The sequence below is a fragment of the Panulirus ornatus genome, chromosome 38, assembly GCF_036320965.1.
Source record: "Panulirus ornatus isolate Po-2019 chromosome 38, ASM3632096v1, whole genome shotgun sequence".
NCBI classification, from domain to species: Eukaryota; Metazoa; Arthropoda; class Malacostraca; order Decapoda; family Palinuridae; genus Panulirus; species Panulirus ornatus.
In genome coordinates, this window is record NC_092261.1 from 28,013,837 (window position 1) to 28,039,881 (window position 26,045).

A 26,045-nucleotide genomic window follows, 5' to 3' on the forward strand; every position below is an offset into this window, starting at 1 on the left:
TCAACCTTTCCACACTCATTCTCTCCATATGTCCAAACCATTACAACACACTCTTTTGCTCTGTCAAGCACACTCTTTTTATTGCCACACATCTATCTTACCCTTTCATTACTTACTCGATCAATCCACCTCACAACACATATTGTCCTCAAACATTTCATTTCCATCACATCCACCCTCCTCCACACAATCCTATCTATTGTCCGTGTCTCGCAACCATATAACATTGCTGGAACTACTATTCCTTCAAACATACCCATTTTTGCTTTCCAAGATAACGTTCTCTCATTCCACACATTCTTTATCACTTCAAGAACCCTCGCCCCCTCCCCCAGTCTATGATTCGCTTCCGCTTCCATGGTTCCATTCGCTGCCAAGGCCACTCCCAGATATCTTAATCGCCGCTTCCTCCAATTTTTTCTCCTTTCATACTCACACCCTAACTAACTTGTTCCTCAACCCTGCTGAACCTAATAACGTAGTTGCTTTTATCTACATTTACTCCCAACTTTCGCCCTTCACGCACTCTTTCGAAGTCAGTCACCAACTTCTGCAGTTTCTTACTCGAATCTGCCACCAGAGCTGTATCATCGGCGAACAACAACAGATTCACTTCCCGGGTCCTCTCATCCCCCACAGACTACATACTCCATCCTCTCTCCAAGACTCTCGCATTTACCTCCCATATCACCTTATACAAATTCAAACTGAACAACCATGGACACACCCTGGCAGCAGACCAACCTTCACTTGGAACCATTCACTCTCCTCTCTTCCTACTCGTACACAAACCTTACACTCTTGATAAAAAAAACTTCTTACTATCAGGAGAGCAGCACATGGTAGGCCAGCGGCAATACAGGTAGGAGAGCGTCAACATTGGCAGATAAGCGGGAACACATCTGCTGAAATGTGTAGAGGGACGATATGGATTATGTGTAGGGAAGCCACATAATGACGACCTACTGCCCTTGTGTATGTAGATGTTTATTATCTATTCTTAATGCTAAAGATTATATAATACATGATACTAACAAAATTATATAATACATGATATTAACAAGATTATATAACATGATATAGACAAGATTATATAACACATGATATTAACAAGATTATATAATACATGATATTAACAAAATTATATAACACATATTAACAAGATTATATAATACATGATACTAACAAAATTATATAATACATGATATTAATAAGATTATATAATACATGATATAAACAAGATTATATAATACATGATATTAACAAGATTATATAATACATGATATTAACAAAATTATATGATACATGATATTAACAAGATTATATAACACATGATATTAGCAAGACTATATAAGACATGATATTAACAAGATTATATAATACATGATATTAACAAGATTATATAACACATGATATTAACAAGATTATATAATACATGATATCAATAAGGTTATATAATACATGATATTAACAAGATTATATAACACATGATATTAGCAAGACTATATAAGACATGATATTAAGATTATATAATACATGATATTAACAAGATTATATAATACATGATATCAATAAGATTATATAATACATGATATTAACAAGATTATATAATACATGATATCAATAAGATTATATAATACATGATATTAACAAGATTATATAACACATGATATTAGCAAGACTATATAAGACATGATATTAAGATTATATAATACATGATATTAACAAGATTATATAACACATGATATTAACAAGATTATATAATACATGATATCAATAAGGTTATATAATACATGATATTAACAAAATTATATAATACATGATATTAACAAGATTACATAATACATGATATTAACACGATTCAACAATTAAAGAATCAATATAATGACAGCAATACTGCAAAAGTATGTCTACGAAACTACATAAACACAATGCTTAAGTTTCACAAAATGAACATATTTGGGATAAATTCCCCATATGTTAATTCCCCTCATTTCACTCAGCACACACTTCCACCTTAAAGATCCTACAGTAACACAGTTACGTACACACGGGCCAGCCTGTGCCAGTAATGGCACCCCGAGAACGCACACCTGACCTGTGCACGCCTAGAAGACACATCTGGTGGCAACATTAAAGATATGGACCTCGAAAACACACACTCGACCAGTGCCAGTAAGGGCACAACAGAGCAAGGGTTGTCCTGGGTCAGGTCACGGTTAATGCCATGGACCTGGCGAATCCACACACACACACACACACACACACACACACACACGCTGTATGCACCATTTAACAGATGAATTTCGTGGTCTAATGTTCTATTTCATTCATATATTGATGGCATTACTTTAGAACAGTTGTCGTTGCAATTCAAATGATGTTCGTGTACAGACATCTCGAGTGGGCAACCCATACATTCCTACAGTGACCCCGTGACCCCTGACCCCTGCCTGCTCCTTCCACCTCCGGCCTCAGCCTCAGCAGAATAAAGGCGCAACACTACCATTTCATCTACATATCCTCCTCCTGCAGGTGGTGGCGGGGCTGGGAGATGTGAAACATACAAGTGGTATACGCTAACACAACATGGCGTATACATTAGCGTATATTTACATCACAGGTAAGGCATGATGAACACATTTGTAGGTCAGGTGTTTCCAAGATGGTAAGTAATGACGACTGTCTGCTTGTCTTCATTTTCAGTGAAAATTTTACATATAAATATTGAAATAAACGAACTTCAGCCGTTATTGAGAGGCTGGGTGAGATCATATATATATATATATATATATATATATATATATATATATATATATATATATATATATATATATATATATATATATAACGTAAGGGTGAGAGAGATGTGTGGAAATAAAAAGAGCGTGGTTGAGAGAGCAGAAGAGGGTGTTTTGAAGTGGTTTGGGCACATGGAGAGGATGAGTGAGGAAAGATTGACCAAGAGGATATATGTGTCGGAGGTGGAGGGAACAAGGAGAAGAGGGAGACCAAATTGGAGGTGGAAAGATGGAGTGAAAAAGATTTTGTGTGATCGGGGCCTGAACATGCAGGAGGGTGAAAGGAGGGCAAGGAATAGAGTGAATTGGAGCGATGTGGTATACCGGGGTTGACGTGCTGTCAGTGGATTGAATCAAGGCATGTGAAGCGTCTGGGGTAAGCCATGGAAAGCTGTGTAGGTATGTATATTTGCGTGTGTGGACGTATGTATATACATGTGTATGGGGGGGGGGGGTTGGGCCATTTCTTTAGTCTGTTTCCTTGCGCTACCTCGCAAACGCGGGAGACAGCGACAAAGTATAATAAAAAAAAATAATATATATATATATATAGGTTTCAGGCTCATTGGCCTGTGATATGCTAATCTGCCAAAGGCATTTGTTGGAAGACACTGTAGGTAGTTGTCAGAGTTCAGCAGCCTAGTTTAGGCTGGACTGCTTGGTATGCATCCATGATATACCATTTGTCAGACTGAAAAAAGTTGGTCACTTAGACAATTGAAATTTGGTGAAAAGGAATATAAGCACTAATATGCATGATACAAATTCATTGAGTTACTATGATGGATTTTACAATGAGAGAGAGTAATTTGATGGCAAATTGCTGTCCCTGATTTGGTCAGAGAATAAACATTTAAGTGAAAAAGCAATGAAGATGAAAATATACAGGTCACAGAAGTAAAGTGTAAGACAATTCTCCTAAGAAGTTTAATGATAACTTAATGATGTTGATAAAACTGTACAGCACTGTAAAAGGGTGAAGTGATATGGAAGGTATTTGAAAAAAATGAACATTTAGATCTAGCCACAAGGGTCTTTAGAAGTGTAGGAATAGGGACTTTAATTAATGGTTTCAAAGAGATATGTAGACTCCAAAATCTTATTCATGATGATGAATATGATGTATTCTGGGATTTTAAAGTAAATTATTTATTGAAATAAAATCTGAAGCACATAATGACATTACATATGGATAAAGTGATAGAGAAAAAATAGGATGTGGAAAGAAGAAAAAAATATGTTGAAAGAGAAGAACAGCATGATAGAATCATGATGCAGGAAAAATGGTAGTTTAGGAGACATATGTAAAAGTTGATTGCAGAGTAGTGAATGAAAGCCTCATGCAGATGAAAAAATAAGAAATGTGTATGTCACTCTGAAAGATCATGTTTGACTTTAAAACTGGGATGTGTATGAATGAACTAAAAGGTTAAATGTACCTGAACAACTCCATATGATAAGAGATAAGGAGTGGAATTAATGATAACAGATAGGGGATAGGGGAGAAAGAATACTTCCCACGTATTCCCTGCGTGTCGTAGAAGGCGGCTAAAAGGGGAGGGAGCGGGGGGCTGGAAATCCTCCCCTCTCGCTTTTTTTTTTTTTTCCAAAAGAGGGAATAGAGAAGGGGGCCAGGTGGGGATGTTCCCTCGGGGGCCCAGTCCTCTGTTCTCGACGCTACCTCGCTAATGCGGGAAATGGCGAATAGTATGAAAGAAAAAGAAAAATATATATATATATATATATATATATATATATATATATATATATATATATATATATATATATATATATATATATATATATATATATATATATATATATATATATATATATATATATATATATCCTAGCGGTTAGCATGCCTGCCTCTTGCACAAGGGGTCCCAGGATCGATCCTGGCTGTTGGAGGTTTGTATGTTTTATGAAGGTGCGCGTTCACATACACTTTATTCGTATTCATATAACTCCGCGTTGTACAGCTAGGTTCGGTAAAACGCTATCAGCTGGCTATGTGGTCTGTTCGAAAACAACCGATAGACCCCGTTGCTCACCATTGTGAGACGAAGGGTATTCGAGTACTTAGTATTTCGTATAGTTGTTTCCTATCATACAGTCCCTTAACCTACCGGTAAGCATGCCTGCCTCTTGCACAAGGGGTCCCAGGTTCGATCCTTGCTGTTGGAGGATTGTATGTTCTATGAAGGTGCGCGTTCATATACACTTTATTCGTATATATATATATATATATTTTGCTTTGTCGCTGTTTCCCGCGTTTGCGAGGTAGCGCAAGGAAACAGACGAAAGAAATGGCCCAACCCACCCCCATACACATGTATATACATACGTCCACACACGTAAATATACATACCTACACAGCTTTCCATGGTTTACCCCAGTCGCTTCACATGCCCTGATTCAATCCACTGACAGCACGTCAACCCCGGTATACCACATCGATCCAATGCACTCTATTCCTTGCCCGCCTTTCACCCTCCTGCATGTTCTGGCCCCGATCACACAAAATCTTTTTCACTCCATCTTTCCACCTCCAATTTGGTCTCCCACTTCTCCTCGTTCCCTCCACCTCCGACACATATATCCTCTTGGTCAATCTTTCCTCACTCATTCTCTCCATGTGCCCAAACCATTTCAAAACACCCTCTTCTGCTCTCTCAACCACACTCTTTTTATTTCCACACATCTCTCTTACCCTTACGTTACTTACTCGATCAAACCACCTGACACCACACATTGTCCTCAAACATCTCATTTCCAGCACATCCATCCTCCTGCGCACAACTCTATCCATAGCCCACGCCTCGCAACCATACAACATTGTTGGAACCACTATTCCTTCAAACATACCCATTTTTGCTTTCCGAGATAATGTTCTCGACTTCCACACATTCTTTAAGGCTCCCAGGATTTTCACCCCCTCCCCCACCCTATGATCCACTTCCGCTTCCATGGTTCCATCCGCTGCCAGATCCACTCCCAGATATCTAAAACATTTTACTTCCTCCAGTTTTTCTCCATTCAAACTTACCTCCCAATTGACTTGACCCTCAACCCTACTGTACCTAATAACCTTGCTCTTATTCACATTTACTCTTAACTTTCTTCTTTCACACACTTTACCAAACTCAGTCACCAGCTTCTGCAGTTTCTCACCTGAATCAGCCACCAGCGCTGTATCATCAGCGAACAACAACTGACTCACTTCCCAAGCTCTCTCATCCCCAACAGACTTCATACTTGCCCCTCTTTCCAAAACTCTTGCATTCACCTCCCTAACAACCCCATCCATAAACAAATTAAACAACCATGGAGACATCACACACCCCTGCTGCAAACCTACATTCACTGAGAACCAATCACTTTCCTCTCTTCCTACACGTACACATGCCTTACATTCTCGATAAAAACTTTTCACTGCTTCTAACAACTTGCCTCCCACACCATATATTCTTAATACCTTCCACAGAGCATCTCTATCAACTCTATCATATGCCTTCTCCAGATCCATAAATGCTACATACAAATCCTTTTGCTTTTCTAAGTATTTCTCATATACATTCTTCAAAGCAAACACCTGATCCATATATATATATATATATATATATATATATATATATATATATATATATATATATATATATATATATATATATATATATATATATATATTACAGACAAGCTTACTAATACTGAATAATATTTCATAATGGGTAAGAAGTGGAGTGGGGTTGATGGGGAGTGTATATAAGCCTCTGAACTTTAAAGCAAATTTATGGTAAACTTGCCATTAATTCTACTTATAATAACTTCGCCTACATTATGAAAATAATATGAATGTTAAGGTTGTAGAAAAGTACTGTTATTCCTCTGAAACATCATTATATTTACAAAATAACTGTCTTGTTGATTTGCCAACTTAATCTAGATTCATTTGAGGATGCATGTTTTAAATGATCTGACTTCAGTTCAGATCTGTAAGTGTTGCTACAACCGTAACGAAAAGTTACATAATAAAAGATGGATAAGCTAGAGTAGGCGCAATATATTGCTTATGCAGACGATACAGTACGCCATTATTCCTGGATCTATTGTAGTGTCATCTTTGCTCCAAGGTTGTAACTCCAGTGGGAAAGTGGCCAGACTTTGTACTCAGAACAACAGTTTTTATAAATCAGTATCGTAAGATTTATAGATAATGTATGTGTTAATTAAAGAATTTTTATACTTTTATCTCAGATAATCATGTGTTATTCACAAGGAGTTTTGCAGAAATGAGTTAATGGCATAAATTTGATACTAAACATCAGAAATTAGTCATTGTTGAGAGGAGGAGTTTCTGGTCTGGGTAGCGCCAGACTCCCAGTGGTTTGTTTACATGTTCAGATTCGGACGCGCGTTAGGTGCCGCTGATCTGAAATCAAATAGACCTTTTTTGGTTTTCCATCAATATAGAGGTATTTATAACATATTCATACTCACTGTAATCATGAATTGGTAGAGTAGCTAATGTACTGTAAGTATTATGTGTCAAGACTGTCTGACACGCCTGATATCACCGATGAACTTTTGGATAAAGGAGATTTGAGGTTTGGTTTAACCTGAGGTTTTGTCTAGTAGACAGGCTACTGAGCCCTTACGATTTGTCAGTAGAGTTTTTTCATACAGCACAAGCTTTCTAAACAGTAATTTTTGTCTTATACTTAAATCTGAAATAGCAAAAATGTATTGGAAATTGGCTTTATTTTCATGAAGGATCAGATTATATCACTTTTACCACTGATATTATACCATACCAACTTTCTTCTCATTAAACCTACATGAAAGTAATTTAGGCAGTGTTTCACTTGAAAATCTAATACCGACAACTTTTAGAGTAGTGGGGCTGTCTTTCTGAACCTACCATTCAATGTTAACTGGTAAGGAATGGTCATTTGTCACATTAGTTTTACGTCTAAACTAGTTTTAGGGAATGGCTACTTATCCGTAAGGCGTTATACATATAATTATCATAACACATCTATCAGTCGAGCATGATTTGGTGCATCATGATTATTGTATGATGTCATATTAGGTTGTAGTGGTATGTCTGAGAAGGTATGGGTAAATTTTAGTAAAATGAATACGACTACTATAAACCTCGCCTAACAATCAAGAATCATCTTGATGCTCAATGATTTAGTCAAAGTATATCTGCTGTACTGATGAAAATGCACCTGCCATGCAGCATCATATATCAACAAACAGATGACACAATTGATTTCCAGCACAAGACAAATATAATGGTGTATTTTACAATCACTTTGGCTATTAGGTAAGGTCTCTATGGTTTCCTTTGATATTTTACTTGTGCAGAACATACTTTATCTTTGATTAACCTCATATTTCCCTTAGTATAAATAACCTAATTGCCATGTTTAATGTTGCTCATTAAGATAGTGCTTGAAATCATGCTTGCATATACTTTTATAATCACAGTGAATTGCATAAAGCACCTGAAACGTAAGTACCCATTTCAGTACAGAACTAAACTACAAAAATATTGAGTGAGTTTGTTTGTGATATTAATGTAGAGCATAGACAAAGGAATGTGTGATAGTGCGATTTGCAAAGCGATATATCTGTATTAAACATGCAGTTTATTATTTTGCTGACTCATTGGCACTTACAGGTCAAACAGTATTTTCCTGACTTGATTCTTTGGTAATTTATCAGTATATCCTCACATCAAAATTAGCTTTGTATATTGACTAACTTTGTTTTGCAGTGCAAGTGTTGTCTATACATGATAACAGGTGAAGTGTGTAATTTTGAGCATAACATCATTTTGAGCAATAGTGAATTAGATGATTGTATATCTATGTATATCTCTGGTGCCTATTCCCAACTGGAACTCCCTCAAGGGATGGGGGATGGCCATGACAATAAAGTCTCCGTAACTAGTGAACTCCAGTGTTGCTTCTTATCCTTTAGTGCCTCACCGTTAACAGGCCATTTGCAGAGGGCAACTTAAGTGCAGTATTTGGAGAGGTTTCTACCTAATGTTCCCACTGATTATTTCTCTTTAATGCTCCTGCCTAATGTTCCTACTGATTATTTCTCTTTAATGCTTCTGCCTAATGTTCCTACCTACTACTTTTACCTAATGTTTATGCCTAATGCTCCAGCTTAAATGTGAGGATTATGCCAGGCAAAATATAGGAACAGTTGATATATAGGTAGGTAGATTACATGTGATAAATGAAGAGAACTAGTAAAAACATTGCTGTATCTACTCCAGTAACCAAGATGTGAAGTCTGGGTGTGCCAGCATTGTAAAAGTCCATTATAACTCTGCTTCATAACTAGCTTATGGCAATGGCTGCTTATATTTGAGGTGCTTTATCAACTGTTATGATTATAGGAATACCTGCAGAACATGATTTAGAGCATTAAATTTCTTAGATAATAGTAACTAAGGCAGCAATAGAATGTTTACAGAAAGGTAGGGTTAATTAAAGTAATACACATAAGAATCAACAGATCGTATGAAAACTTCACCCATTCTCGTTTAACAGGCAAGATTTATCATAATTTTGAATATATATTTTAGTTAAGATTACCAGTTGTGCACATGAAAATGTATTGTTAATGTGGTGCTGTATGTCAACAAACAGACAACACATGTGATCCCCAGCCTATGTATAATTATTTATTTATTTATTTATTTTGCTTTGTCGCTATCTCCCACGTTAGCGAGGTAGCACAACGAAACAGACGAAAGAATGGCCCAACCCACCCACATACACATGCATATACATACACGTCCACACACGCAAATATACATACTTATACATCTCAATGTATACATATATATACACACACAGACATATACACATATACACATGTACATAATTCACACTGTCTGCCTTTATTCATTCCCATCGCCACCTCGCCACACATGGAATAACAACCCCCTCCCCCTCATGTGTGTGAGGTAGCACTGTATATAATTCATACTGTCTGCCTTTATTCATTCCCATCGCCACCTCGCCACACATGGAATAACAAGCCCCTCCCCCTCATGTGTGCGAGTTAGTGCTAGGAAAAGACAACAAAGGCCCCATTCGTTCACACTCAGTCTCCAGCTGTCATGTAATAATGCACCGAAACCACAGCTCCCTTTCCACATCCAGGCCCCACAGAACTTTCCATGGTTTACCCCAGATGCTTCACATGCCCTGGTTCAATCCATTGACAGCACGTCGACCCTGGTATACCACATCGTTCCAATTCACTCTATTCCTTGCATGCCTTTCACCCTCCTGCATGTTCAGGCCTCGATCACTAAAAATCCTTTTCACTCCATCTTTCCACCTCCAATTTGGTCTCCCACTTCTCGTTCCCTCCACATCTGACACATATATCCTCTTGGTTAATCTTTCCTCACTCATTCTCTCCATGTGACCAAACCATTTCAAAACACCCTCTTCTACTCTCTCAACCACACTTTTATTACCACACATCTCTCTTACCCTTACATTACTTACTCGATCAAACCACCTCACACCACATAATGTCCTCAAACATCTCATTTCCAGCACATCGACCCTCCTCCACACAACTCTATCTATAGCCCATGCCTCGCAACCATATAAGATTGTTGGAACCACTATTCCTTCAAACATACCCATTTTTGCTTTCCGAGATAATGTTCTCGACTTCACACATTTTTCAACGTTCCCAGAATTTTCGCCCCCTCCCCCACCCTATGACTCACTTCCGCTTCCATGGTTCCATCCGCTGCCAAATCCACTCCCAGATATCTAAAACACTTCACTTCCTCCAGTTTTTCTCCATTCAAACTTACCTCCCAGTTGACTTGACCTTCAACCCTACTGTACCTAATAACCTTGCTCTTATTCACATTTACTCTCAACTTTCTTCTTTCACACACCTTACCAAACTATCCCTGGGGATAGGAGAGAAAGAATACTTCCCACGCATTCCTCACGTGTCGTAGAAGGTGACTAAAGGGGACGGGAGCAGGGAGCTAGAAACCCTCCCCTCCTTGTATTTTAACTTTCTAAAAGGGGAAACAGAAGAAGGAGTCACGCAGGAGTGCTCATCTTCCTCGAAGGCTCAGATTGGGGTGTCTAAATGTGTGTGGATGTAACCAAGATGAGAAAAAAGGAGAGATAAGTAGTATGTTTGAGGAAAGGAACCTGGATGTTTTGGCTGAGTGAAACGAAGCTTAAGGGTAAACGGGAAGAGTGGTTTGGGAATGTCTTGGGAGTAAAGTCAGGGGTTAGTGAGAGGACAAGAGCAAGGGAAGGAGTAGCACTACTCATGAAACAGGAGTAATGGAAGTATGTGATAGAGTGTAAGAAAGTAGATTCTAGATTGATATGGGTAAAACTGAAAGTTGATGGAGAGAGATGGGTGATTATTGGTGCATATGCACCGGGGCATGAGAAGAAAGATCATGAGAGGGAAGTGTTTTGGGAGCAGCTGAATGAGTGTTTTAGTGGTTTTGATGCACGAGACCGGGTTATAGTGATGAGTGATTTGAATGCAAAGGTGAGTAATGTGGCAGTTTAGGGAATAATTGGTATACATGGAGTGTTCAGTGTTGTAAATGGAAATGGTGAAGAGCTTGTAGATTTATGTGCTGATAAAGGACTGGTGATTGGGAATACCTGTTTTAAAAAGAGAGATATACATAAGTATATGTATGTAAGTAGGAGAGATGGCCAGAGAGCATTATTGGATTACGTGTTAATTGATAGGTGTGTGAAAGAGAGACTTTTGGATGTTAATGTGCTGAGCGGTGCAACTGGAGGGATGTCTGATCATTATCTTGTGGAGGCAAAGGTGAAGATTTGTAGAGGTTTTCAGAAAAGGAGAGAGAATGTTGGGGTGAAGAGAGTGGTGAGAGTAAGTGAGCTTGGGAAGGAGACTTGTGTGAGGAAGTACCAGGAGACACTGAGTACAGAATGGAAAAAGGTGAGAACAAAGGAGGTAAGGGGAGTGGGGGAGGAATGGGATGTATTTAGGGAAGCAGTGATGGCTTGCGCAAAAGATGCTTGTGGCATGAGAAGCATGGGAGGTGGGTAGATTAGAAAGTGTAGTGAGTGGTGGGATGAAGAAGTAAGATTATTAGTGAAAGAGAAGAGAGAGGCATTTGGACGATTTTTGCAGGGAAAAAATGCAAATGAGTGGGAGATATATAAAAGAAAGAGACAGGAGGTCAAGAGAAAGGTGCAAGAGGTGAAAAAGACGGGAAATGAGAGTTGGGGTGAGCAAGTATCATTAAATTTTAGGTAGAATAAAATGATGTTTTGGAAGGAGGTAAATAAAGTGCATAAGACAGGGGAGCAAATGGGAACTTCAGTGAAGGGGGCTAATGGGGAGGTGATAACGAGTAGTAGTGATGTGAGAAGGAGATGGAGTGAGTATTTTGAAGGTTTGTTGAATGTGTTTGATGATAGAGTGGCAGATATAGGGTGTTTTGGTTGAGGTGGTGTGCAAAGTGAGAGGGTTAGGGAGAATTATTTGGTAAACAGAGAAGAGGTAGTAAAAGCTTTGCGAAAGATGAAAGCCGGCAAGGCAGCGGGTTTGGATGGTATTGCAGTGGAATTTATTAAAAAAGGGGGTGACTGTATTATTGACTGGTTGGTAAGGTTATTTAATGTATATATGATTCATGGTGAGGTGCCTGAGGATTGGCAGAATGCTTGCATAGTGCCATTGCACAAAGGCAAAGGGGGTAAGAGTGTGTGCTCAAATTACAGAGGTATAAGTTTGTTGAGTATTCCTGGTAAATTATATGGTAGGGTGTTGATTGAGAGGGTGAAGGCATGTATAGAGCATCAGAATGAGGAAGAGCAGTGTGGTTTCAGCAGTGGTAGAGGATGTGTTGATCAGGTGTTTGCTTTGAAGAATGTATGTGAGAAATACTTAGAAAAGCAAATGGATTTGTATGTAGCATTTCTTAGGTACTGTAGGGTTGAGGGTCAAGTCAATTGGGAGGTAAGTTTGAATGGAGAAAAACTGGAGGAAGTAAAGTGTTTTAGATATCTGGGAGTGGATCTGGCAGTGGATGGAACCATGGAAGCGGAAGTGAATCATAGGGTGGGGGAGGGGGCGAAAATCCTGGGAGCCTTGAAGAATGTGTGGAAGTCGAGAACATTATCTCGGAAAGCAAAAATGGGTATGTTTGAAGGATTAGTGGTTCCAACAATGTTGTATGGTTGCGAGGCGTGGGCTATGGATAGAGTTGTGCGCAGGAGGGTGGATGTGCTGGAAATGAGATGTTTGAGGACAATGTGTAGTGTGAGGTGGTTTGATCGAGTAAGTAATATAAGGGTAAGAGAGATGTGTGGAAATAAAAAGAGCGTGGTTGAGAGAGCAGAAGAGGGTGTTTTAAAATGGTTTGGGCACATGGAGAGAATGAGTGAGGAAAGATTGACCAAGAGGATATATGTGTCGGAGGTCGAGGTAATGAGAAGTGGGAGACCAAATTGGAGGTGGAAAGATGGAGTGAAAAAGATTTTGTGTGATCGGGGCCTGAACATGCAGGAGGGTGAAAGGAGGGCAAGGAATAGAGTGAATTGGATTGATGTGGTATACCGGGGTTGACGTGCTGTCAGTGGATTGAATCAGGGCATGTGAAGCGTCTGGGGTAAACCATGGAAAGTTGTGTGGGGCCTGGATGTGGAAAGGGAGCTGTGGTTTCGGGCATTATTGCATGACAGCTAGAGACTGAGTGTGAACGAATGGGGCCTTTGTTGTCTTTTCCTAGTGCTACCTCGCACACATGAGGGGGGAGGGGGATGGTATTCCATGTGTGGCGAGGTGGCGATGGGAATGAATAAAGGCAGACAGTGTGGATTGTGTGCATGGGTATATATGTATGTGTCTGTGTGTGTATATATATGTGTACATTGAGATGTATAGGTATGTATATTTGCGTGTGTGGACGTTTATGTATATACATTGTGTATGGGGGTGGGTTGAGCCATTTCTTTCGTCTGTTTCCTTGCGCTACCTCGCAAACGTGGGAGACAGTGACAAAGCAAAATAAATATAAATAAATACTTAGCAGAGTGTACCATAAGTTAACAATCCTGTTGAAGTAAAGGTACTTTGCTTTGTTTGAGGTTAATCATTAGCCCATGATATGTATCCATTACTACGAGTAAAATCAGATGAATCAAGTCTTAGGTAATTTGATAGATCAAGATTATATAATCCTTTGATCATTATGAATGATAATATTAGACCACCTCTTAACCTTCTCTTTTCTAAGTTAAGGAGATTCAAGTAGTATGATCTCATTTTGTACAATTTGATTCTCAGTCTAGGAATCATCTTGGTTGCTCAAGGCTGTACTCTCTCAATCCTTTTTTTTTTATATACTTAATTGCTGTTTCCAGCATGAGCGAGGTAGCACCAGGAAACAGACAAAGAATGGCCCATCCTCATATACCCATATATATACATAAATGCCCATACATGCACATATGCATACATATACATACACATAAACAGACATATACATATATACACAAGTACATATTCATGCTTGCCTTCATCCATTTTGCAGCGCTACCCCGCCCCAAAGGAAACAACATCGTAGCGCCAGGAAAACAGACAAAAAATGCCACATTTGTTCACACTCATCTCTAGCTGTCATGTGTAATGCATCGAAACCGCAGCTCCCTATCCACATCTAGGCTGCACAGACTCTGTCATGGTTTATCCAAGACGTTTCACATACCCAGTTTCACTCCACTGACAGCACATCGTCCTGCTATACCACATCATTTCAGTTCACTCTGTTCCTTGCATGCCTCTCACCCTCCAGTACATCCAGGCCCTGATCACTCAAAATCTTTTTCACCCCATCCTTCCACCTCCAATTTAGTCTCCTGCTTCTCCTTGTTCCCTCCACCTCTGACACATATATCCTCTTTGTCAATCTTTCCTCACTCATTCTCTCCATATATCCAAACCATTTATATCCTCTTTGTCAATCTTTCCTCATTCATTCTCTCCATATATCCAAACCATTTCAACACACTGTCTTCTGCTCTTTCAAATACACTTTTTATTTCCACACATCTCTCTTACCCTTATATTACTTACTTGATCAAACTACCTCACACCACATACTGTCACAGACTCTTTCATGGTGTATCCATGACGTTTCACATACCCTGTTTCACTCCAATGACAGCACATCGATCCTGGTATACCACATCATTCCAGTTCACTCTGTTCCTTGCATGCCTCTCACCCTCCTGTATGTCCAGGCCATGATCACTCAAAATCTTTTTCACTCCATCCTTCCACCTCCAATTTAGTCTCCTGCTTCTCCTTGTTCCCTCCACTTCCGACACATATATCCTCTTTATCAATCTTTCCTCACTCATTCTCTCCATGTATCCAAACCATTTATATCATCTTTGTCTATCTTTCCTCGCTCATTCACTCCATATATCCAAACCATTTCAACACACTGTCTTCTGCTCTTTCAAACACACTCTTTTTAATTCCACACATCTCTCTTACCCTTATATTACTTACTTGATCAAACCACGTCACACCACATACTGTCACAGACTCTTTCATGGTTTATCCAAGACATTTCATATACCCTGTTTTACTCCAGTGACAGCGCATCGATCCTGGTATACCACATCATTCCAGTTCACTCTGTCCTTGCATGCCTCTCACCCTCCTGTATGTCCAGGCCCTGATCACTCAAAATCCTTTTCACTCCATCCTTCCACCTCCAATTTAGTCTCCTGCTTCTCCTTGTTCCCTCCACCTGCGACACATATATCCTCTTTGTCAATCTTTCCTCACTCATTCTCTCCATATATCCAAACCATTTATATCCTTTTTGTCAATCTTACCTCACTCATTCTTTCCATATATCCAAACCATTTCAACACACCGTCTTCTGCTCTTTCAAACACACTCTTTTTATTTCCACACATCTCTCTTACCCTTATGTTACTTACTTGATCAAACCACCTCTCACCACATACTGTCCTCAAACATTTCATTTCCAACACATCCACCTTCCTCTGTACAACCCAATCTATAGCCCATGCCTTGCAACCATAAAACATTGTTGGAACTACTATTCCTTCAAACTTATCCGTTTTTGCTCCGAGTTAACGTTATCTCCTTCCACTCATTCTTCATGGCTCCCAGAACCTTTGACCCCTCCTTCAACCTGTGACTCACTTCTGCTCCCATGGTTCCATTCGCTGCCTAGTCCATTCCTAGGTATCTAAAACACTGCACTTCATCCAATATTTTTCCAATCAAACTTTTTTTTTTTTTTTATTATACTTTGTCGCTGTCTCCCGCGTTTGCGAGGTAGCGCAAGGAAACAGACGAAAGAAATGCCCCCCCCCCCATACACATGTATATACATACGTCCACACACGCAAATATACATACCTACACAGCTTTCCATGGTTTACCCCAGACGCTTCACATGCCCTGCTTCAATCCACTGACAGCACGTCAACCCCGGTATACCACATCGCTCCAATTCACTCTATTCCTTGCCCTCCTTTCACCCTCCTGCATGTTCAGGCCCCGATCACACAAAATCTTTTTCACTCCATCTTTCCACCTCCAATTTGGTCTCCCTCTTCTCCTTGTTCCCTCCACCTCCGACACATATATCCTCTTGGTCAATCTTTCCTCACTCATCCTCTCCATGTGCCCAAACCACTTCAAAACACCCTCTTCTGCTCTCTCAACCACGCTCTTTTTATTTCCACACATCTCTCTTACCCTTACGTTACTCACTCGATCAAACCACCTCACACCACACACTGTCCTCAAACATCTCATTTCCAGCACATTCATCCTCCTGCGCACAACTCTATCCATAGCCCACGCCTCGCAACCATACAACATTGTTGGAACCACCATTCCTTCAAACATACCCATTTTTGCTTTCCGAGATAATGTTCTCGACTTCCACACATTCTTCAAGGCCCCCAGGATTTTCGCCCCCTCCCCCACCCTATGATCCACTTCCGCTTCCATGGTTCCATCCGCTGCCAGATCCACTCCCAGATATCTAAAACACTTCGCTTCCTCCAGTTTTTCTCCATTCAAACTCACCTCCCAATTGACTTGACCCTCACCCCTACTGTACCTAATAACCTTGCTCTTATTCACATTTACTCTTAACTTTCTTCTTCCACAAAAAACCTTACCAAACTACCCCGGGGGATGGGAGAGAAAAAAATATTTTCCCCACGTTCCTAAATGTCTAGAAGGTGACAAAGGGGGAAAACGGGAGCAGGGAGCAAGAAACCCTCCCCTCCTTGTATTTTAACTTTCAAAAAGGGGGAAACAAAAGGGAAGGAGCCCACGCGGGATGCTCATCTTCCTCGAAGGCTAAATTTGGGGGTGTCAAATTTTGGGGGATGAAACCCAAAGGGTTTAGAAAAAAGGAGAGATAATTGGAGGGTTTGAGGAAAGGAACCTGGTTGTTTTGGCTGAGGGGAAACAAGTTTAAGGGGTAAAGGGGAAAAGAGGGGTTTTGGGGGAATGTCTTGGGATAAAGTCGGGGGTTATGAGAGGACAAGAGAAAGGGAAGGGTAGCACTACCATGAAACAGGGGGAATGGAAGATGTGATAGAGTGTAAGAAAGTAGATTCTAGATTGATAGGGGAAAAAGGGAAAGTTGATGGAGAAGATGGGGTTATTTATTGGGCATATGCCCCGGGGGCTGAGAAGAAAGATCATGAAGGGAAGTTTTTGGGAGCAGCGAATAGTTTTTTTAGGGGTTTTGATCACGAGCCCGGGGGTTATATGGAGTGATTTGAATAAAAAGGGTATAATGTGGCATTTTGGGGAATAATTGGAAAAACATGGATGTTCAGTTTTGTAAAGGGAAAATTGGTGAAGATTTTAATTTTATGTGCTGAAAAAGGGACGGTGTTTGGGGAATACCGGGTTTTAAAAAGAAGATATACATAATATTTTATGTAAGTAGGAAGAGGCCAGAAGCATTATTGGTTTACGTTTTAATTGATAGGTGGTGAAAGAAAATTTTTTTGGGATTTTAATGTGCGGAGCGGTGAAAATGGAGGGATTCGACATTATCTTGTGGAGGAAAAGGGTTAAGATTTTAGAGGGTTTTTAGAAAAGGAGAGGAATGTTGGGGTGGGAAAAAGTGGTGAGAGTAAGTGAGCTTGGGGAAAGGGGACTTGTGTGAGGGAAATAAACCCGGGGACACGAGTACAGAAAGGGAAAAAGGGAGAACAAAGGAGGTAAGGGGGGTTGGGGGGGGAATTGGGGTGTATTTAGGGAACAGTGATGGGTTGCGCAAAAGAGCTTGTGGCATAGAAGCATGGGGGGTGGGAAAAATTTGAAATGTATTTATGGTGGGGTTTAAGAAGTAAGATTTTTAGGAAAGAGAAAAGAGAGGCATTTTTGGGCGATTTTTGCAGGGGAAAAAAAGCAAATTTAAATGGGGGATAAATAAAAGAAAGAGACAGGGGGTCAAGAAAAGGTGCAAAAGGTGAAAAAAAACGGGGAAAAGAGAGTTGGGGGGAGCAAAATATCAATTTAAAATTTTTGGTAGAATAAAATGATGTTTTTGGGAAAGGGGGTAAATAAAGTGCATAAGACAGGGGGGCAAATGGGGAAATTCAGTGAAGGGGGCTAATGGGGAGGTGGGTAACGAGTAGTAGGGGATGTGGAAAGGGGAAAGGAGTGAGTATTTTGAAGGTTTTTTGAATTTTGTTTAAAAGATAGAGTGGCAAATTTTAGGGGGTTTTGGTTGAAAGGGGGGTGCCCAAAATGAGAGGGTTAGGGGGGAATTATTTGGGAAACAGAGAAAGGGAGTAAAAGCTTTGCAAAGATGAAAGCCGGCAAAGGGAGCGGGTTTGGATGGGATTTCAGTGGAAATTTTTTAAAAAAGGGGGGGACTGAAATTAATTTAAAAGGTTTTGGGAAGGTTTTAATGTTTTAATATTCAATTTAGGGGCCTGAGGATTGGGAGAATGCTTTTCCCTAGTGCCAAATTTCACAAAGGAAAAGGGGGGAAGATGTGTGCTCAAATTACAGGGGGTATAATTTGTTGAGTATTCCGTTTAAAATTTTATGGTAGGGTTTTGATTGAGAGGGGGAAGGCTTTTTAGAGCATCAGAATGAGGAAAGCAGTGTGGGTTTAGCAGTGGTAAGGATGTGTTGATCAGGTGTTTGCTTTTGAAGAATGTATGTGAGAAAATACTTAGAAAAGCAAATGGATTTGTAGTACTTTTCTTGGGTCCCTGTAGGGTTAGGGTCAAGTAAATTTGGGGGAGGTAATTTTGAATGGAGAAAAACGGGAAGGAAGTAAAGTGTTTTAGATATCGGGGAAAGTGGATCTGGCAGGGGGGATGGAACCAGGGGAAGGGGAATTGAATCTTTGGGTTGGGGGAGGGGGCGAAAATCCGGGGCCCCCTTTGAAGAATTTGGAAGTCGAGAACTTTTATCTGGGAAAAGCAAAAATGGGTATTTTAAGGATTAGTGGTTCCAACAATGTTGTAGGGTTGCGAGGCGTGGGCTTGGATAAGTTGTGCGCAGGAGGGTGGATGTGCTGGAAATGAGATTTTTGGGAGGACAATGTGTATGTAGGTGGTTTGATCGAGTAAGTAATAAAAGGGTTTAAGAGAGATGTGTGGAAAAAAAAAAGCGTGGTTGGAGAGCAGAAGGGGGTGTTTTAAAAGGGTTTGGGGCAAAAGGGAGAGAAGAGTGAGGAAAGATTGACCAAGGGGGAATATGTTTTGGGAGGTCGGGTAATGAAAGTGGGAGCCCAAAATTTGGGAGGTGGAAAAGGGAGTAAAAAAATTTTTTGTGTGATGGGGGCCTTTAAAAAGCAGGGGGGTAAAAGGGAAAGGGCAAGAATAGAGTAAATTTGGATTGATGTGGTATACCGGGGTTACGTCCCTGTCATTGGTTGGGGAACAGGGCATGTGAAGGGGTCGGGGTAAACCATGGAAAGTTTGTGGGGCCTTGGGGAAAAGGGGAGCTGTGGTTTCGGGCATTTTTGCATGAAGCTAAGACTGAGTGGGGAATGAAGGGGGCCTTTGTTTTTTTTTCCTAGGGCACCTCGCCACATGAGGGGGGGGGGGGATGGTATTCCTTTGGGGGCGAGGTGGCGAGGGGAATGAATAAAGGCAGACAGTGTGGATTGTGTGCAGGGGTATTATGTATGTGTCTGTGTTTTGTAAAATATATGTGTACATTGAGATGTATAGGTAGGAAATATTTGCGTGGGGGTGGACTTTTATGTTTTTCTTTGGGTGTAGGGGGGGGGGTTGACCCATTTCTTTGGGCTTTTTTCCTTTTGGGGCTCCCTCCAAACTGGGAGCCAGTGACAAAGCAAAATAAATATAAATAAATATTTAAGCAAGTGTACCAAAGGGAAAACAATCCTGTTAAAAAAGGTACTTTGCTTTTTTTTGAGGTTAATCATTACCCAAATATATGTACCCAAATTACTACGAGTAAATTCAGATAAATCAAGTCTTAGGAAATTTGATAGATAAAGATTTTATAATCCTTTGATCTTTAGGGAAATGATAATATTAGACCCCTTTTAAACCCTTTCCCTTTTTTTAATTTTTAAGGAATTCAAGTATATGATCTCTTTTTAAAGTAAAAATTTTGGGATTCCCCGTCTGGGGAAATTCATCTTGGTTGCCCCAAGGGCCTTACTCTCTCAATCCTTTTTTTATATACTTAATTGCTGTTTCCAGATGACGAGGTTTTCACCAGGGAAAAAACAAAGAATGGCCCATCCTCATATACCCATATATATACATAAATCCCAACATGCACAATGCATACATATACATACACATAAACAGACATATACATTTATACACAATTAAAATATTCTGCTTGCCTTCATCCATTTTGCGCGCAACCCCGGGCCCCCAAAAAAAAAAAACATCGTAGCGCCCGGAAACAGACAAAAAATGCCACATTTGTTCCAAATCATCTCTACTGTCATGTGTAATCATCGAAACCGCAGCTCCCTATCCACACTAGGCTGCACAGACTTTTGTCATGGTTTTTTCCAAGCTTTCACATACCCATTTCCCAATCCACTGACAGCACATCGTCCTGCTATACCACATCATTTCCCTTCACCTTTCCTTTTCATGCCTCTCACCCCCATTTCATCCCCGCCCTGGGTCACCAAAAACTTTTTTACCCCCTCCTTCCACCTCCAATTTTTCTCCTGCTTTTCCTTGTTTTCCCCCACCTCTGACAAAAATATATTTCCCCTTTTTCAAAACTTTCCTCACTCATTCCCCTCCATATATCCAAACCATTTAAAATCCTCTTTGGGCAAACTTTCCTCCTCATTCCTCCATATATCCAAACCTTTCAACACCTGTCTTCGCTCCCTTTTAAAAACAAATTTTTTTTTCCACACAACTCTCTTACCCCTTTTATTACTTACTTGATCAAAATACCTCACACCCCAAACTGTCACAGACCCTTTCATGGTGTATCCAAAGCCTTTTACTACCCTGTTTTCCAAAATCCAATGACAAACACATCGACCTGGTATACCCCATCTTTTCCCGTTCCAAAAAACCTCTGTTCCTTTCATGCCTCTCCCCCCCTGTATTCCAGGCCCTGATCACTCAAAATCTTTTTCACCCCCATCCTTTTTCCAAACCCCCAATTTAGTCCCCCTGCTTCCCTTGTTCCCTCCACTTCCGACACATAATCCTCTTTATCAATCTTTTTCCCCCCTCATTCTCTCCAGTATCCAAACCATTTATATCACTTTGTCTATCTTTTCTCGCTCAATTTTACTCCATAATCCAAACCCTTTCAACACACTGTCTTCTCTCTTTTTAAACACACTCTTTTAATTCCCCACATCTCTCTTTCCCCTTTTATTACTTACTTGATCAAACCACTCACACCACATACGTCACAGACTCTTTCATGGGTTTTTCCAAACTTTCAATACCCGTTTTACCCCCATGACAGGCCCTCGATCCCGGGATACCACATCATTCCAGTTCACTCTGTCCTTGCATGCCTTTTCACCCCCTGTAAAGCCAGGCCATGATTTCCCCCAAAATCCTTTTCACCCCCATCCTTCCACCCCCAATTTAGTCCCTGCTTCTCCTTGTTCCCTCCACCTGCGACCATTAAACCTCTTTGTCAATCTTTTCCCACCTTCCTTTCCAAAAAAATATCCAAACCATTTATATCCTTTTTGGGCAATCTTACCCCCACTCTTTTTTTCCCCTAATCCAAAAACCCTTTCAAAAACAAAAAAACCGTTCTTCTGCCTCCCCTTTAAACACAAATCTTTTTATTTCCACACATCTCTCTTACCCTTATGTTACTTACTTGATCAAACCACCCCCACCACATACTGTCCTCAAACATTTCATTTCCAACACATCCACCTTTCCTTTTTGTAAAACCCCCAATCTATACCCCCATGCCTTGAAACCCCATAAAACATTTTTGGAACTACTATTCCTTCAACTTTTTTCCTTTTTTTGCCCGATTTAACTTTAAACCCCCTTTCCCACCTTTTCTTCTTTGGCCCCCAAACCCCTTTGCCCCCTCCTTCAACCTGTGACTCACTTCTGCTCCCATGGTTCCTTTCGCTGCCAAAGTCCATTCCTGGGTATCTAAAACACTGCACTTCACCCCAATTTTTTTAAATTAAAACTTTTTTTTTTTTTTATTATCCCTTTTTCGCTGCCTCCCCCGTTTGCGAGGTAGCGAAAGGGAAAAACAGACAAAGAAATCCCCCCCCCCCCCTACCATGTAAAAATACTTTACTCCACACACGCAAATATACATACCACACAGCTTTCCATTTTTTACCCCAGAGCTTCACATGCCCTGCTTCAACCACTGCCCAGCACTCAAACCCCGGTAAAAACCACATCGTTCCAATTCACTCTTTTCCTTCCCTCCTTTCACCCTCCTGCATTTTTCAGGCCCCGATCACAAAAATTTTTCACTCCATCTTTCCACCTCCAATTTGGTCCCCCTGTTCTCCTTTTTCCCCTCCACCCCCCGACCATTATCCTTTTGGGTAAATTTTTCCTCACTCATCCTCTCCAGGTGCCCAAACCCCCCTTAAAAACACCCTCTTCTGCTCTCTAAAAACCAAAGGGTTTCCTTTTTTATTTCCACACATCCCCTTTTAAAACCCTTACGTTCTCCCCTTCATCAAACCACCTCACACCACACACTGTCCTAAAACACTCTTTTTCCAGCACATTCATCCTCCTGCCCCACAACTCTATCCATGCCCACCCTCGCAACCAAAACAACATTGTTGGAACCACCATTCCTTAAAACATACCCATTTTTGTTTTCCGAGATAATTTTCTCGACTTCCAACTTTCTTCAAGGCCCCCAGGATTTTCGCCCCCCCCCCCAAACCCTAGACCCCACCCCGCTTCCATGGTTCCACCGCTGCCAGATCCACTCCCAGATACCCAAAAACACTTCCTTCTCCATTTTTCTCCATTCAAACTCACCTCCCAATTGACTTGACCCTCAAACCCCCACTGTACCTAATAACCTTGCTCTTATTCACATTTACCTTAACTTTCTTCTTCCAAAACACTTTTTTCCCAAAATCAGTCCCCCACTTTTGGGATTTCTCACATGAACACCACCAGCGCTGGGATCATCAGCGAACAACAACTGACCACTTTTACAAGCTCTCTCATCCCCAACAGACTTCATACTTGCCCCTCTTTCCAAAAAACCCTTTCATTTACCCCCTAACAACCCCACCATAAACAAATTAAACAACCATGGGGACAAACACACACCCCCGCCCCCAAACCTCCCTTCACTGAGAACCAATCACTTTCCTCTCTTCCTACACGTACACATGCCTTACATCCTCGATAAAAACTTTTCACTGCTTCTAACAACTTTCCTCCCACACCATATATTCTTAATACCTTCCACAGAGCATCTCTATCAACTCTATCATATGCCTTCTCCAGGTCCATAAATGCTACATACAAATCCATTTGCTTTTCTAAGTATTTCTCACATACATTCTTCAAAGCAAACACCTGATCCACACATCCTCTACCACTTCTGAAACCACACTGCTCTTCCCCAATCTGATGCTCTGTACATGCCTTATTTATTTATTATATTTATACTTGACTGCCATTTCCTTCATCAGCAAGGTAGCACAAGAAAACAGAATTTCAACATATACATACATATGAATATATACATACACATGTGCATATTTGTACTTGCTGCCTGCATCCATTCCCGTCGCAACCCTGCCACTCATGAAATAGCATCCATCCTTCCTCCAGCGAGGTAACATCAGGAAAAGACAAAAAGGTCACATTCGTTCACAGCTCCCTTTTCACATCCAGGCCCTACAGACCTTCCCAATTAACTTGTCCCTCAACCCTACTGAACCTAATAACCTTGCTTTTATTCCCATTTACTCCCAACTTTCTCCTTTTACACACTTTACCAAACTTAGTCACCAGCTTCTGCAGCTTCTCACTCGAATTGGCCGCTAGAGCTGTATCATTGGAGGACAATACTGACTCACTTCCCAGGTCCTCTCTTCCCGACAGACTGCATACTCACCCCACTCTCCAAAACTCTTGCATTTACCTCCCTAATCACCCATCCATAAACAAATTAAACATCCATGGGGACATCACACACCCCTGCCTCAGACTGACATTCACTGGGAACCAATTACTCTCCTTTTCCTACTCATACACATGCCTTACATCCTTAGTAAAAACTTGTCACTGCTTCTAGCAACTTAACTCTCACACCATAAACCCTTAAGACCTTCCACAAAACATCTCTATCAACCCTATCATATGCCTTCTCCAGATCCATAAATGCTACATACAAATGCATATGTTTTTCTAAGTACTTCTCACACACATCTGTAAAGCAAACACCTGATCCACACATCTTCTACCACTTCTGAAACCACATTGCTCTTCCCCAGTCTGATGCTGTGTACATGCCTTCACCCTCTTGATCAATACCCTTCCATGTGGTTTCCCAGGAATACTCAACAAACATGCCTCTGTAGTTTGAACACTCACATTTATCCCCTCTGCCTTTGTACATTGGCACTATGCATGCATTCTGCCAATTCTCAAAACTTCGCCATTATTCATACATACACTGAATATCCTTACCAACCAGTCAGCATTACAGCATCCCCTTTCTTAATAAATTCCACTGAAATACCATCCAATCCTGCCCCCTTGCCAGATTTCATCTTCCACAAAGCTTTCACTACCTCTTTTCTCTTAACCAAACCATTCTCCCTGACCCCTCTCACTTCACACACCACCCTGACCAAAACACCCTACATCTGCCACTCGATCATCGAACACATTCAACAAACCTTCAGAATACTCACTCCATCATCTTCTCACTTCATCACTACTTGTTATCATCTTCCCATTAGCCCCTTCGCTGAGGTTGCCATTTGTTCCCTTGTCTTACGCACTGTATTTACCTCCTTCCAAAACATCTTTTTGATCTCCCTAAAATTTAATGATACTCTCTCAACCCAACTCTCATTTGCCCTCTTTTTCACCTCTTGCACCTTTCTGTTGACCTCCTGTCTCTTTCTTTTATACATCTCCCACTCAATTGCATTTTTTCCCTGCAAAAATCGTCCAAATGCCTCTCTCTTCTCTTTCTCTAATAATCTTACTTCTTCATCCCACCACTCACTACCCTTTCTAATCTGCCTACCTCCCACGCTTCTCATGCCACAAGCATCTTTTGTGCAAGCCATCACTGGCTCCCTAAATACATCCCATTCCTCCCCCACTCCCCTTACTTCCATTGTTCTCACCTTTTTCCATTCTGTACTCAGTCTCTCTGGTACTTCCTCACACAGGTCTCCTTCCCAAGCTCACTTACTCTCACCACCCTCTTCACCCCAACATTCACTCTTCTTTTCTGAAAACCCATACAAATCTTCACCTTCGCCTCCACAAGATAATGATCAGACATCCCTCCAGTTGCACCTCTCAGCACATTAACATCCAAAAGTCTCTCTTTCGCGCGCCTGTCAATTAAACACGTAATCCAATAACGCTCTCTGGCCATCTCTCCTACTTACATACGTATACTTATGTATATCTCGCTTTTTAAACCAGGTATTTCCCCAATCATCAGTCCTTTTTCAGC

At 40.7% G+C, this 26,045-nt stretch overlaps 1 protein-coding gene across 2 annotated transcripts in view; it reads left to right on the plus strand.

Annotated features, from left to right (window-relative positions):
- Positions 1 to 7,171: 7,171 nt before the first annotated feature.
- LOC139760937 (uncharacterized) overlaps positions 7,172 to 26,045 on the plus strand; it is a 161,801-nt gene continuing 142,927 nt past the window's right edge. Inside the window, exon 1 of one of the 2 annotated variants that reach the window (XM_071684724.1) lies at positions 7,172 to 7,276. The gene's annotated coding sequence lies outside the window, so the exon portion shown is untranslated. The remainder of the gene's footprint in view (positions 7,277 to 26,045) is intronic. The other variant, XM_071684725.1, reaches the window with a different exon arrangement.